The sequence below is a fragment of the Schistocerca nitens genome, chromosome 2 (genome assembly GCF_023898315.1).
Source record: "Schistocerca nitens isolate TAMUIC-IGC-003100 chromosome 2, iqSchNite1.1, whole genome shotgun sequence".
In the NCBI taxonomy this organism is placed as follows: Eukaryota; Metazoa; Arthropoda; class Insecta; order Orthoptera; family Acrididae; genus Schistocerca; species Schistocerca nitens.
Window position 1 is genome coordinate 172,085,802 of NC_064615.1, and position 15,669 is coordinate 172,101,470.

Here is a 15,669-nt window from a genome sequence, read left to right on the forward strand (position 1 = left end):
GTGGTGCTACAGAAGAATGCTGAAGTTAAGGTGGGTAGATCACGTAACTAATGAGGAGGTATTGAATAGGATTGGGGAGAAGAGAAGTCTGTGGCACAACTTGACTAGAAGAAGGGATCGGTTGGTAGGACATGTTTTAAGGCATCAAGGGATCACAAATTTAGCATTTGAGGGCAGCGTGGAGGGTAAAAATCGTAGAGGGAGACCAAGAGATCAATACACTAAGCAGATTCAGAAGGATGTAGGTTGCAGTAGGTACTGGGAGATGAAGAAGCTTGCACAGGATAGAGTAACATGGAGAGCTGCATCAAACCAGTCTCAGGACTGAAGACCACAACAACAACAACATTACACTTAGCTACATGTCGTCCATGAAAATTGCAAAATATCACTTGAAACTCCTTTATTTTATTGAACCAGACTGTTGAAAGAAATGAGAGGCCGCGTCTGTAGATTACGGAGATCCGGCGATTATGAGTGACGTAATCTGACTCCGGGAGAAGTTTCTCTGAAACTGAACTCAGGGAACTGTTAATTTCTTTGCATTTAAACGTTATGCAGACCGCAAGACATTTCAGTGCCTGTCGATATTAGAAGCCGCATTCTATTTTCCAATTCGAAAGGTGTTTGTGAAAAAAAGTTCTCCAAGCAGTCGTGGTTTAGCTTGGAAGTCAAGATGTACGAAACTTCCATATATTTTGTCACTAACACTAAACTCCGCCCGAACAGGCCATGAAGGTCCGTCGGTACCATCCGGCCGCCGCGTCATCCTCAACCTACAGGCGTCACTGGGACGCGGATATGGGGGGGGGGGGGGGGGGGGGCATGTGGTTAGCACACCGCACTCCGGCCGCATGTCAGTTTACGAGACCGGAGCCATTACTTCTCAGTCAAGTAGCTCCTCTGTTTGCCTCACATGGGCTGAGTGGTACCCTCGTGCCAACAGCGCTTGGCAGACCGGATGGTCACCCATCCAAATGCTAGTCCAGTCCGACAGCGCTTATCGTCGGGGATCTGACGGGAACCGGTGTTACCACTGCGGCAAGGCCATTGGGTTTTTATGTGTCTGTTACGTCCAAAGAGATAGTTTACTGATATTTTGAAACTGTGCTGGGATGGCATCAAACACTGCTTTTTTTCACAGCACTTGTTAGAATATACCTCAAGAAACCGTTTTAATGTATTCGCTTCTCTTTGAAAATTAAGTCCATAGCCATTTCGAAGAGGTGCCTTGTCATCCTTAGGACACTTGAGTTTAAAATATCAAAGGCATCACTGATCAGTTCAATTACATTTCCTTCCTGTTCTTTGTTTCGCAGGTATTTAACAGCTCTGGCACGACGGTGTTAAAAGAGCTGTGCTGCCATTCGACATTCTGCCGAGCTCGTCCTCCAACTACTACATTACACTCCGTAATGTGATGTATGATGCTTAAATCCTTGCTCCGTGTTGCTAGCAGATTTACAGAAAGTTTCTTGTTCAAGACTGTGATGTTGGACAGAGGTACACCATCACCTAAACCTTTTATTTTCCTTCTTTAATTTTCTTTCCAAATGCCACCCCCAAAGTCCAGATCATAATCTTTGGGGACGAAATTATCTGAATAAATCCTTTCATTATTCTTATCAGCAGTCTTAGCTGCCATACATCACAGTAATTCACTATCTTTCGGAAATCGTTGATAAACGACATCCACCGTTTTATGTTTAGCATTTTTGCTTTCAACAATAACACAATGACCTCCAATTTTACTTATGACGGCCAGCAACAGAAATAACTAACAAGCAATTGTATTCAATTTGTTTCAACAGAGGGATTTTGGAATTTGCCCACATTAGCAGGTTGCATCATACTGCACGTACAGTGTTCTCCTGATGACACCACACCATGTCGCCAGTAGTCTGTACAGGAAGCCATTATACTATGTCCTGGAGTCGTCCGACGAGTCATTAAGTTGCCTCTACCAAATGATGCAAGGCTAGAGAGCGTTGACGGTTCAATGAGGCGTTTCCCCGCAACGTCGGGAAGGTGCAGTTCAGACCGCAGGTGGTTCTGTGAATTTTGGCTGTGCTTTTCGCACTGTGACTTGGATACTTCAGTTCATGGTTACCATAAGCATCAACCACGACGGCTATTTAGACAATGTAACTGTTGCGTGTTCTTCTATGTCTTGATGAGGAGTGTGTTGCAGACAGACCCGTCTTCCTAGATAACAAGCTCAGTGTTAATAGGGCTGAAAACACACAGAAACAACAACCCCCCCCCCCTCCCCACACACACACATCCATTCCTGGTTTCACAAAGACGTCAGGCGTTGACTTACCAGCTAAAAGGAGAGCTAAATCTTTTTCATTGGCCACTTTGTCACAGGGCTGTTACGGGTGAACTTAATATGGGTGAGGATATGCAAAGGAACAGTGCTATGCGATAAGGTTCTGCCACTTTTGTAAGTGGGACGCGCTTGTGAGCTGCCTAGCTAATCCACAATAACACCTCATTTTGTGTTGAGGGAGGCTGTATGCTATTTATGTGAATGGGGAATGTTGTACCAGTGACTTACTTGCGCATGATGGCCACAGACTTCACTACAGCCGGCGCCTCACCTATACACCAGCTTATTACTGAGTGTACTGCGTATTTATGGACAATCAGTAAATTCACTGACTATATAGCGAAGGTAAAGCGATTGGTTGTTCACCACACGTGGTACTTGAGAACAAGTGACACTGTACAGGGTCGAAAAATAAATTTTAATGAATATACGAAGCCAATCAAGAACAAATACCCACCTACGCCGAACAACTGGATTCATCTAAATTATTCACTAATTTAGTCATCACATTCCGTGCCCCTCATTAATGAGGAGGACTGACGTGGAGGCGCACCAGTAAAGAAGGAAGACAAATGAAGGACGGGAGAATGAACTAAAATTGTAGTGGAGGAAGATCAGAAAGAGAGAGGAGAAGACAGAAGAGATCATGCAATGTTAACGACGGAAAGCAACCACATTACATTGATTGATGGGAGAGATGGGGGTAGAAGGAGAGAAGAACAGTAGAGCTGTAAATGCATATCTGGTCGGCAAAGAGTGGTGAGGTGAATGAACTGTGAAAATATGCGTTTAGACTGTATATCGAAGACACAAATTAACCTTTAGATGAACGTTCGAAGTTCTAGAAGCAAGTTATAGCCATTTATTTTGTGAAGGCAAAGTACATATTTGTGATTGAAAGTGAAGCCAAATAAATATGCACGCCATTAAGAAAATAGGGTTTTTTTCTGAACATTACTACAAACCACATCCTGAAGTATTCCCAGAGTGATTTAAAACATTTCTTTCACGTCAATCTGATTTCAGGGACAGTATTTTAGAGTGAAATAATTTTCAGCTTAATGTGAGTAAATTAAAATGGAGGCACTGCCATTTGTCGCAGCCATTAAGATCAGTTTCGTCAGATCAGTGCAGCGATTTGTTAATACGAATGAGCTCATCATGTAACGAATTAAAACATTGTGAGATCACAATAATAATTAAATGAAGCAAGGGAACTTCCTGAGAGGTGAGAACACTTTATAAGTAATAAATACGTTAACATGTTACAGTGTAAAGAATAAGCAATTTCGCTAGCAGATGAATATAATCTTTTCTGTATGCAAGTGCACATTGAAATTCAAGTTACAGAGAAACTCTGAATTTAGTTTAATTGTTTCCTATTGACTGATATTATTTTAGAGGCCTCAGAGTATACGGAACTGACAAGAAACCTGTCCACAATAAAAATTCTTACCTGTCGTTTGCTGCAGTCAATTCAGAAACTGAATGAGAAATAACATACACTCTTTCAGCTACATAGTTAATCTTTATTATTGGAATTCATTATTGCTCATGTTCTACATGCCTTGAATGAGTGAATGTGTAAACTTATGTGGGAGCTTCTGTGTTGTTCATGTAAAAGTTGGACGGAGTGCAGCCGCAGAAAGTTGATGATCAAGGTCTGTGGCAGTCGATTAACTTGACAGGAGCAAAGCAGTAACTACACTAGTTTACAGTATCGAAATACTAAATACTAAATAGTTTGGGTATGGAGATAATAGCCCACTGAAGCTGACAGTAAAATGAGTGATGCAACATCTTAGTACAGAGATCGAACAGCACTTTTAATTATTTGATAAAACGCTAGTCCTCAACAGTGGGTCATCGGACATTGTAAGTGAATATTATTTTAATGCGGCGCGCTCAAGATTCTCACGACTAGTCTTGTAATAGTGATCTCGTAGGTTTCTACCTCGTAGCATGTATCCACATTTAAGTGAAGCACCACATGAAAATTTCTCCTTATGTTTCTGCATTTACGTAACAAGGTAAAATGGCGATACTTTCTCGTAGTCCAGCATTATCAGTTTATAGTTTCATGTTGATACTGATTTTCTCTGATGTATCTCATGTCTGTTGTGTACTTTAATGTTTACTCGCCCTGGGACACAAGAGGAATCCTGAAGAAGACCTCCGCATGGAGGAAGAAACGTGGAGTATTGTAGAAAATAAAAGAGGAATTTGACGTGACCCAACTGAGATTTTACTACCAATAACATAAGTCACGAAAGCCTGTACACTTATATTAGCGGTACCGTTACGCATCCCTGGGTGAATCCAAAGGTTTTCTAAAAGTTGGTGAAGAAGAAATGTAGCGTGAAATGTAACCAGTCCCCACATGGTATTACTGAGAACAACTAGTTAATGAAGGCATTGTGGAGCAGATAGAGTCTGTTTTGAACTTCAGGTTAATTTGGAGAGGAGTACATTTAAGTAATAATTGCAGGTATTTAACTACGGCTGCGTTGTCTCGAGGATGATTACTCCTATTGACCTTGTGTTGATAATGATCTAGGTTTTTATCAGTTGCTTGAATAAAATACAAGCTTCCATTATGGCTGCTTATTCAGTCCCAGAATGATTTCTTCGTGTACTGTTGACATAGGCGACACATTCCATTTTTATTATGATAACATAGAAATCAAACTTTTTTGTGTAATTCAAGTAACCGACAACAGTCCACAACCGATAATCTACTATTCCCGGGTTATAAGCACGCTACCACAGGTCCCTCCTGACACATCGGTAGATGCTCGCTGACCAGCACATGCTTCTCAAAACCAAAGGTACGAGATGTGCGAGAAAAGTAATGGGCCTGACATCACTGCGAGCGATCTGGCAACACTGTATTGTTCTACTTGTGTAGACTTGTGTGTACATCCCTTCCAGATGCTCAGTTCAAGTTTCAGCTCCGTACAGCCATCACGTGATTTTTGAGAGTGGCATCAATGGAGTTATGTTTAAATTGTGTACTAAGAAGATGGAACAGAGGAAATAGAGCAACGTTGAGGAAATGGAACATGCCATCAAGTTTTTTGTTAAACTTAGGTAATCCGCGAGTGCGACCTCTGAAAAGTTGAAACTGGCCTATGGGGAACTTTCCTTCCTAAGAGCACAAGCTTTCGCTGGCACAAATTTTTTTGGCAGGCCCATAACACGTTGAAGATGAATTTTGCTCAGGGAGACCACTTTCAAACACCGACTAAAACGTCGAACGAGTGTGTTCTCTTGTGAGATAAGACCGACGTTTAGCATTGAGGATGATGGGTGACCTATTAAACTTAAAGATTTTCAAATAACACGAAATTTTGTATGAAGTTTTGCACACGCGAAGCATTTGTGCCAAAATGGTGACAACGCCTCATTTCACACGGGCAATTCCATCACGGATTTTTGTACTCAAAAAGCATTCCTACTGTTCCTAATCCCCCCTATTCATCCGATCCGTGTTCTTGTGACGTTCTTCTTCTCCCCACATTGAAAAAGGACGTCATTCTGGGACCTTGTAGGGCATTCAAAAGAATGTGACCGACATTTTAAAGGCGCTACAATTGAAGCTTTTCAGCGGTGCTACCAGGACTGGGAACGACTCCGCCGGTGTATAGCTGCCGAAGGGAACTACAAATCGGTTTTATTACTTCTCTTGCACATCTTGTACAGATGTGCAAAGATAGGTTTCCATGTCGTATACTGGTATAAATATATGAAATATACGATACATTTTTGTATATAGAAAGGCAGAAATTCAAGCGTTACTTCCAAATATGATTTGCGATAGTTTATTCAATTACTGTTCTTATTCACATCCGTTTTAAATCAAATATCAAATACCTGGACGAGTATTCGCCTCGGAGCTACTGCATTTTACGTCTTCTGAACGTATAAAGAAAATAGCTACAGATTGTTTAAATAATAACTGAGTCTGAAAACGACCGAAAGTAGAGCAGAAATAATTGGCTCTCCCGCCAAAGCCAAAATACGTGCAAGTTCACAAAGAACAGTTCCAACATCATCGAAAGAGGCATCAATAGGTTCAAAACTGATCGCATTGCATCAGCCTAGTGTGAGTTGGGGTGATTATGGTTGTAATGCGCCTACCCCTGAGATACAAAATTAAAGTCAGCATGACCGGAAAACGATGTCAAGCTCTCTAAGCAATCACGCGAATTTACTTTTAAAAAATTATGAGACATGTCACGCAATGTTATTAGGTCTGACTTTTGAAAGGAGTAGGTCCAGCTTTAAGCTAAATACATAGGTCAACCAAAACATTACAGCAAATTTTAGTTAAGAGAGGCATCCTACTCCAAAATGAAAATGCACTTTTGTAAAAGACTGAATTTATTTTCCTAACATACATTCAAGTGGGGATTAACTTCAACACGGTAAAGTGAATACAAAGTTAAAGAGACAGTTATGTGTAATTTTGATCTCGATACCAATATTATGATTGTGTATTGAATGCTGCCAATGGTCAAGCGAAAAGCATATCAGAAATTGCTATTGTTGTTGTTGTTGTTGTGGTCCTCAGTCCTGAGACTGGTTTGATGCAGCTCTCCATGCTACTCTATCCTGTGCAAGCTTCTTCATCTCCCAGTACCTACTGCAACCTACATCCTTCTGAATTTGCTTAGTGTATTCATCTCTTGGTCTCCCTCTACGATTTTTACCCTCCACGCTGCCCTCCAATGCTAAATTTGTGATCCCTTGATGCCTCAAAACATGTCCTACCAACCGATCCCTTCTTCTAGTCAAGTTGTGCCACAAGCTCTTCTTCTCCCCAATCCTATTCAATACCTCCTCATTAGTTACGTGATCTACCCACCTTATCTTCAGCATTCTTCTGTAGCACCACATTTCGAAAGCTTCTGTTCTCTTCTTGTCCAAACTATTTATCGTCCATGTTTCACTTCCATACATGGCTACATTTCATACAAATACTTTCAGAAACGACTTCCTGACACTTAAATCTATACTCGACGTTAACAATTTTTTCTTCTTCAGAAACGATTTCCTTGCCATTGCCAGTCTACATTTTATATCCTCTCTACTTCGACCATCGTCAGTTATTTTACTCCCTAAATAGCAAAACTCCTAATTTAATTCCCTCAGCATCACCCGATTTAATTTGACTACATTCCATTATCCTCGTTTTGCTTTTGTTGATGTTCATCTTATATCCTCCTTTCAAGGCACTGTCCATTCCGTTCAACTGCTCTTCCAAGTCCTTTGCTGTCTCTGACAGAATTACAATGTCATCGGCGAACCTCAAAGTTTTTACTTCTTCTCCATGAATTTTAATACCTACTCCAAATTTTTCTTTTGTTTCCTTTACTGCCTGCTCAATATACAGATTGAATAACATCGGCGAGAGGCTACAACCCTGTCTCACTCCTTTCCCAACCACTGCTTCCCTTTCATGCCCCTCGACTCTTATAACTGCCACCTGGTTTCCGTACAAATTGTAAATAGCCTTTCGCTCCCTGTATTTTACCCCTGCCACCTTCAGAATTTGAAAGAGAGTATTCCAGTTAACATTGTCAAAAGCTTTCTCTAAGCCTACAAATGCTAGAAACATAGGTTTGCCTTTTCTTAATCTTTCTTCTAAGATAAGTCGTAAGGTTAGTATTGCCTCACGTGTTCCAACATTTCTACGGAATCCAAACTGATCTTCCCCGAGGTCCGCTTCTACCTGTTTTTCCATTCGTCTGTAAAGAATTCGCGTTAGTATTTTGCAGCCATGACTTATTAAACTGATAGTTCGGTAATTTTCACATCTGTCAACACCTGTTTTCTTTGGGATTGGAATTATTATATTCTTCTTAAAGTCTGAGGGTATTTCGCCTGTCTCATACATCTTGCTCACCAGATGGTAGAGTTTTGTCATGACTGGCTCTCCCAAGGCCATCAGTAGTTCTAATGGAATGTTGTCTACTCCCGGGTCCTTGTTTCGACTCAGGTCTTTCAGTGCTCTGCCAAACTCTTCACGCAGTATCTTATCTCCCATTTCGTCTTCATCTACATCCTCTTCCCTTTCCATAATATTGTCCTCAAGTACATCGCCCTTGTATAAACCCTCTTTGCTTAGCACTCGGTTGCCATCTGAGCTCTTGATATTCATACAAGTGGTTCTCTTCTCTCCAAAGGTCTCTTTAATTTTCCTGTAGGCAGTATCTATCTTACCCCTAGTGAGACAAGCCTCTATATCCTTACATTTGTCCTCTAGCCATCCCTGCTTAGCCATTTTGCACTTCCTGTCAATCTCATTTCTGAGACGTTTGTATTCCTTTTTGCCTGCTTCATTTACTGCATTTGTATATTTTCTCCTTTCATCAATTAAATTCAATATTTCTTCTGTTACCCAAGGATTTCTATTAGTCCTCGTCTTTTTACCTACTTGATCGTCTGCGGCCTTCACTACTTTATCCCTCAGAGCTACCCATTCTTCTTCTACTGTATTTCTTTCCCCCATTCCTGTCAATTGTTCCCTTTTGCTCTCCCTGAAACTCTCTATAACCTCTGGTTCTTTCAGTTTATCCAGGTCCCATCTCCTTAAATTCCCACCTTTTTGCAATTTCTTCAGTTTCAATCTGCAGTTCATAACCAATAGATTGTGGTCAGAGTCCACATCTGCCCCTGGAAATGTCTTACAATTGCTAATGAAAAGAGAATTGGGAAGAACAAACACCGTTCACAGATGCAAAGTGCATCCTGCAAATCAAACAACTAAGTTCGGTCATAAATTAAGGAAACGTCTAACTCCATAAAATTAACAAATATCGCGCCCCCTGAAATTTACCACGGAAACGCATTGCTGGCCGCATCTCACCAAATAAACGTCCAATACTTCGCTGTATGCACCAGTTGTGAGTGGCAATTTATAACGTGCTGCGCCGTCTTCGCGAGTATCGCTCGCGTGGTGGATGCAACACCATCGTTTGTTGAGGGAAGGCGCAGAGAGTCTCAAAAAAGATTTCTAGGTTTTCTCTCTCTGTGCGTCTGCTTAGCTGGGTGGTAACGTGCTTGCCTCCCATGCACTGGGCCCGGGGTATCGATTCCTGGCCGGGTTGGAGATTTTCTCCGCTCATGGACTGGTTGTTGTGTTGTCCTCATCATTTCATCCTCATCATCGGCTGCAAGTCGCCCAATGTGGAATCGACTGAAATAACACTAGCACTTGGCGGCCGAACCCGAATGGGCCCTCCCGGACAGCGATGCCATACGATCATCTCATTTCTAACTTCTCTGTCAAGTTTTGGTAAAGCTCCAAGTCATCAGCCACTGACGATAGTGATCTTGAGCGCCGTCCAATCTCTAGCCAGGTTTTGCCGAGATTGCGACCACTGCTCCAATGAAATTTCAAGATTTAGACAGAGCGCCAGCATGAGCACGACTTATTGTTTATGTTGTGGTTGTGGGGTATGTGGAGAAGTCTACTGTATTTCTAGCCAAATTCCACAGCAGATTCAAATGGCTCTGAGCACTATGGGACTTAACTTCTGAGGTCATCAGTCCCCTAGACTTAGAACTACTTAAACCTAACTAACCGAAGGACACCACACACATCCATGCCCAAGGCAGGATTCGAACCTGCGACCTTAGCGGTCGCGCGGTTCCAGACTGTAGCGCCTAGAACCGCTCGGCCGGCTTCCACAGCAGACTTCGAGGTGTTGTGCCTTGCGGTGCCTATGGAAGACTTCCAAACGCCGCTTTGTTTAAGTAATGGAGCCATTCCTTCACATAAGCATCGCATCTTTGCTCCAGCGATTTACCAAAGAACGAGGGTGGAGCCCGCACCATCCCAGAAGCTCACGTAAAGTTTGTAATCTTACCCTCCTACACATCACTATTAAAGTTCTCTTAGTATCTTCATTAGTTTCAGAAGCTTCGAGAGGCGTAAGATATACAAAAGAAAGCTTTTTACTTATTTACAATTTATCTTGTTGTTGGCTCCAAGTCTTGCGTCTAGGGGTATATCCTTGCGGCTGAAATTTTGATTTAACGTTGTTGGTTTCTGATGACTAAATAACTGATGAAGATTTGAAGGCATATTTCTTGAATTTTATTCTCTGTCACATTATTAAATATCACACCATTTTAATTTCCACTTAATATTCCAAATTACATTGTTAGCGTTAATAATATAAATATGTCTGTCTCAATAAGAGGTATGCCCACTACACCTAACATTCTGCCGAACTCACAATATTCCAACGAGTTTACAAAGCAAAAGAGCTTACAAACTTTCATGACGAGAGTAGAATCTTTACCACATTATATCATTATCTTATAACTGAATCCAGAAATAAATTTAATAATTCGCATTAGATTGGCAATTAATAATATGAATTTTAAGTATGCCACAAATTTCGTATTTCAAGTATTTGTAAAAGAACAGTAATATTTAACCATTGTTTGTATTGTGTTGTATGTAAACCGGTGGCCTAGAAACGACGGAGAGGCACCATCCCCACCGCAGCCGCAGTGGTCCACAACCCCAGGACGACTACCGCAAGCCGACCGTGGTGGCCGAGCGGTTCTAGGCGCTACAGTCTGGAACCGCGCGACCGCTACGATCGCAGGTTCGAATCCTGCTTCGGGTGTGGATGTGTGTGATGTCCTTAGTTTAGTTAGGTTTAAGTAGTTCCAAGTTCTAGGGGGCTGCTGACCTCAGAAGTTAAGTCCCATAGTACTCAGACCCATTTGAACGATTTTCCGACTACCGAAGTCCACTTCACCCCTCCGCCGCCCCACACCGAACCACTCTTTCAGGGTTATTGCGCGGTTCGGTCCCCTGTGGACCCCTCCCAGGGAACATCTCACACCAGATGAGTGTAACTCCTGTGTTTGCATGGTAAATGGTAGTGTTCGCGTACGTGGAGAACTTCTTTGCGCAGCAATCGCCGACATAGTGTAGCTGAGGCGGGTAAAGGGGAACCAGCGCGCATCTGCGGAGGCAGTTGGAAAACCGCCTAAAAACCGTCCACAGACTCGCTGGCTCACCGGAACTCGACACAAGTCCACCGGGCGGATTCGTGCCGGGGACCAGGCACTCCTTCCCAATCCGGAAAGCCGTAATTTTAACCATTAGTACATATCGATTGTAACAAATTAATTTTTAATTTTAATTTTAATAATCAACAGCCTCAGTTGCTCCGTTTACCTAGAATTTACTTAGGTTTCAGTCGGTATAACCCAACCTTCTTCAGAATAACATACATTGTAGCCTGAAATATAATACATCGTACACAAAATCATATGAAATTCTTTCATTGATACAGCCGAGAAATTTCACCTATACCATATTCGCGATTAATTCCGGTATCGGCTACATCTATAAAAATGGTTATGTTAGGAAAGGGTGTCCCATTACAAGCTCCATGATTATGGTTGTGGCGAATGTCGAATGCTTGTGTCAGTATGCTGCCTCTCTCTGCTAGGGTGCTGTGCCACATCAACGGAAAAATACAGCTTCTCACAAACCGAAATGAACAGTTAATTCTGTTCCTCAACTGACCATAGGCAATATGTCGGGTTACATACGCATTTTGCAAGTCGTAATAGGAATTATGAAAAGAACATTTCAGTTACCTATTAACTACATTAATAGACCTAAGGAGAACTAAGGGAGCATAAAGCCGGCCGCTGGTGGCCGAGCGGTTCTGGCGCTACAGTCTGGAACCGCGCGACCGCTACGGTCGCAGGTTCGAATCCTGCCTCGGACATGGATGTTTGTGTTGTCCTTAGGTTAGTTAGGTTTAAGTAGTTCTAAGTTCTAGGGTACTTATGACCTCAGCAGTTGAGTCCCATAGTGCTCAGAACCATTTGAACCATTTTTGGGAGCATAAAAATATGAATAAAAAAAGGAAGATGGCGTTACATGAATAGTTAAGTCACTTTACTCTAGGATCGTTAGAACCGGCAGTACTGAAACTGCGACATAGGGGCCCAGAAGTCGTTCCTGTTTAGCTCAGTGACTAAGAGAATGACCCCGAAAGGCGAGAGTTCGAACCCCGGTCCGGCTTTCGTAACTGCACACACAACCTTTCTAGAAAGAGAAGGAGCCAACGGGAAGAAATCTCGTAAGGTACGATGGGGAGTAGGACTTGCGCGTCACAAAGTTGCCGTTAATTATCTTTTGGACACGACAGCGACGTGGGGCGAATAGGCAGCGGCAATTACCAGGTCGGACAGGTATGGCGGTAGACGCCTTATAGGGAGCGAGGCGAGCTCTTTATCCCCGCGCGGTACCGGCGTCGGCCTCGACGTCGGCGTCGGCTTTATTGATGTCACCTGCCGCTGGTCGCTCTGATGAGATTACGGCACGCCGCAATATTGGCCGCGGCCGCTCGACAAAGCGGAGGCCTTGTCGCAACCGCGCCGGACAAGCGCCGGCCGACGTCGGCGCGGCGCTGTCTGTCACACCGGCTGACGTCACAACGCCGGCGCAACAGCCGCCGCGAAAGTCGCCGCCACGTTATCCTGGATAATCCCCGGCTGCCACGACGTTTTCACTGATAAGTTCAGCTAAGCTCGTGCTAGAATTCATCAGAGAAAATGAGAAGGAAAAGTTTCTTCGCCTCACAGTTTTTCATAACTCACTTCCCTTTCCCTACAAACACTGAAATTTTCTTATTTTCTTTATCGTTCAAAAAAAAAAAAATGTTCAAATGTGTGTGTGACATCTTATGGGACTTAACTGCTAAGGTCATCAGTCCCTAATCTTACACTCTACTTAACCTAAATTATCCTAAGGACAAACAAACACACCCATGCCCGGGGGAGTACTCGAACCTCCGCCGGGACCAGCCACACAGTCCATGACTGCAGCGCCCAAGACCGCTCGGCTAATCCCGCGCGGCTTCTTTATCGTATTGTTATTATTTCTGTGCATTTCGTATTCACTTCATAAAATATTCCGGGCTACTATGCCGTGGCCGGCCGGGGTGGCCGAACGGTTCTAGGCGCCACAGTCTGGAACCGCGGCCGCGCGGGATTAGCCGAGCGGTCTGAGGCGCTGTAGTCATGGACTGTGTGGTTGATCCCGGAGGAGGTTCGAGACCTCCCTCGGCCAGGGGTGTGTCCTTTTGTCCTTAGGATAATTTAGGTTAAGTAGTGTGTAAGCTTAGGGACTGATGACCTTAGCAGTTAAATCCCATAAGATTTCACACACATTTGAACATTTGAACTGGAACCGGGCGACCGCTACGGTCGCAGGTTCGTATCCTGCCTCAGAATTGATGTGTATGATGTCCTTAGGTTGGTTAGGTTTAAGTAGTTCTAAGTTCTGATGACCTCAGAAGTTAATTGCCATAGTGCTCAGAGCCTTGTGAATTACTATGCCGTGGTACAATGGATTTCCCATTAAAGCGCAACGTCTCGTCGCCATCTACGGAGGACATTTTTGAGGGGATCGTAGCTACAATGAGTGTCTGGCTCGCCCTGGATCGTTACTAACTGCAGAAAAGTTCCGTTTACGCTTGTGACAGCGCAGTGGCGTGACGTCACATGTTTTCAATATCCAAGCGCGGCTGGCGTTGTCGGTTGCCGTCGTCCACTGTTGCCGTCACCTAGGGAAGGTAGTTATCGCTTAAGCAATCGGTTTTCAGTTTTATCAGTCTTTTACCACTCCACTTCAACCTAACGGTTAAATCCACTCAAAATAATCGGTTTCTGAAATATTCGATTATCAATTTTTTATTCCTATTATTTGCTGTATTAAAACGTAGAAATCGAAGAAAGACTGAAAATAATTGACTCTCTCAGTTGCGAGATACAGAATCACAATATTAAATTAAATAGGAAATTTAAATAAAGCTTAGTCCGTCTGCTGTTCACTGCTTTTCTCTAAAAGTGATATGTCGTTGAATAATACATAAAAAAACGCCAGTATTATACCACTGATTCTTCTGAACTCTGCTCAAAAATCATGCTGTACTAAGGACATACCACTATTTGGGAACTATTGATAATCAGTGCTATAGAACGAGAACTCAGGTTCAAGGACTCCTTTTTTTTCGTGTTTCTTTGCCGGTTTTCAAGGATTACAAGCAGATAAAGGCATATTATGTTGGGTGTCTCTCACTCGTCTCGAATAGTGAGCTTAAGGCATGCTTAAGGCATGCACCGTTCTCAGAATGCTATCAACAATTCAAGCAAGTAACATTAGTGGTTTTATTTCTATATGGCAGACTGACTATACTTCACTTGGAGATTTGCAAGTAGTAGTCGCAAACGATTGGCGACATGAAAACAGTCTTGTTCGTCCAGACAAGCAACTGTTACGGATCACTACTAGCTGTTCTTGTAGCACGCTCCGCGAATATGTTCCGTATACTGGGACGATCTGGGCAGCCGAGGCAGCAGGAGCGGCGCTTATACTCACTTTTTCAGCGGGCGCTCCTGTCGTGGTGTGGTCCTAATCAGTGCATCATTGGCCGACGTCGTTTCACCGCCTTCTCTGGTCTTCCGTTCTTCATCTTCGTTCAAGGCCTTGTGGTTACGCCAGAACATGTTATGTAGATAAAGACAGCATATCAGCTATCCGCTACTTTTATTAAATACTATGAATGAATTGTCAAGTTTTTAATTTATTATGGTTACCATAGTTTCCTTCCTCTTTTATGATTTCGAAAAAAATGACAGACAAATCATCTTTTAAAGCAAAATGGTTCAAATGGCTCTGAGCACTATGCGACTCAACTTCTGAGGTCATCAGTCGCCTAGAACTTAGAACTAATTAAACCTAACTAACCTAAGGACATCACACACATCCATGCCCGAGGCAGGATTCGAACCTGCGACCGTAGCGGTCACGCGGTTCCAGACTGAAGCGCCTTTAACCGCACGGCCACACCGGCCGGCTCTTTTAAAGCAAATGAAGCATTGTACTTCATTGCTACGTCACTTCGTAAAAATATTTCCAGACTAGGACTGGTGCCATTCTGCAGTACAACGGATGTCCGGCAACAACGGCGAGAAACTAGCATATAGACCAGGTTCTGCATACTGCACGCGCACGCTTTGCACGCTTCCTTTAAGCCACGACACACGCCAACAAGGACATCATTGCGTTAGCAATGTCCACCCCGATAGGTGCGTGGTCGGCGTGACGGAATGTCGTACCTAACGGCCCGGGTTCGATTCCCGGCTGGGTCGGAGATTTTCTCCGCTCAGGGACTGGGTGTTGTGTTGTCCTTTTCGTTATCATTTTCATCCCCATCGACACGCAAGTCGCCGAAGTGGCGTCAACTTGAAAGACTTGCACCAGGCAAACGACCTACCCGACGGGAAGC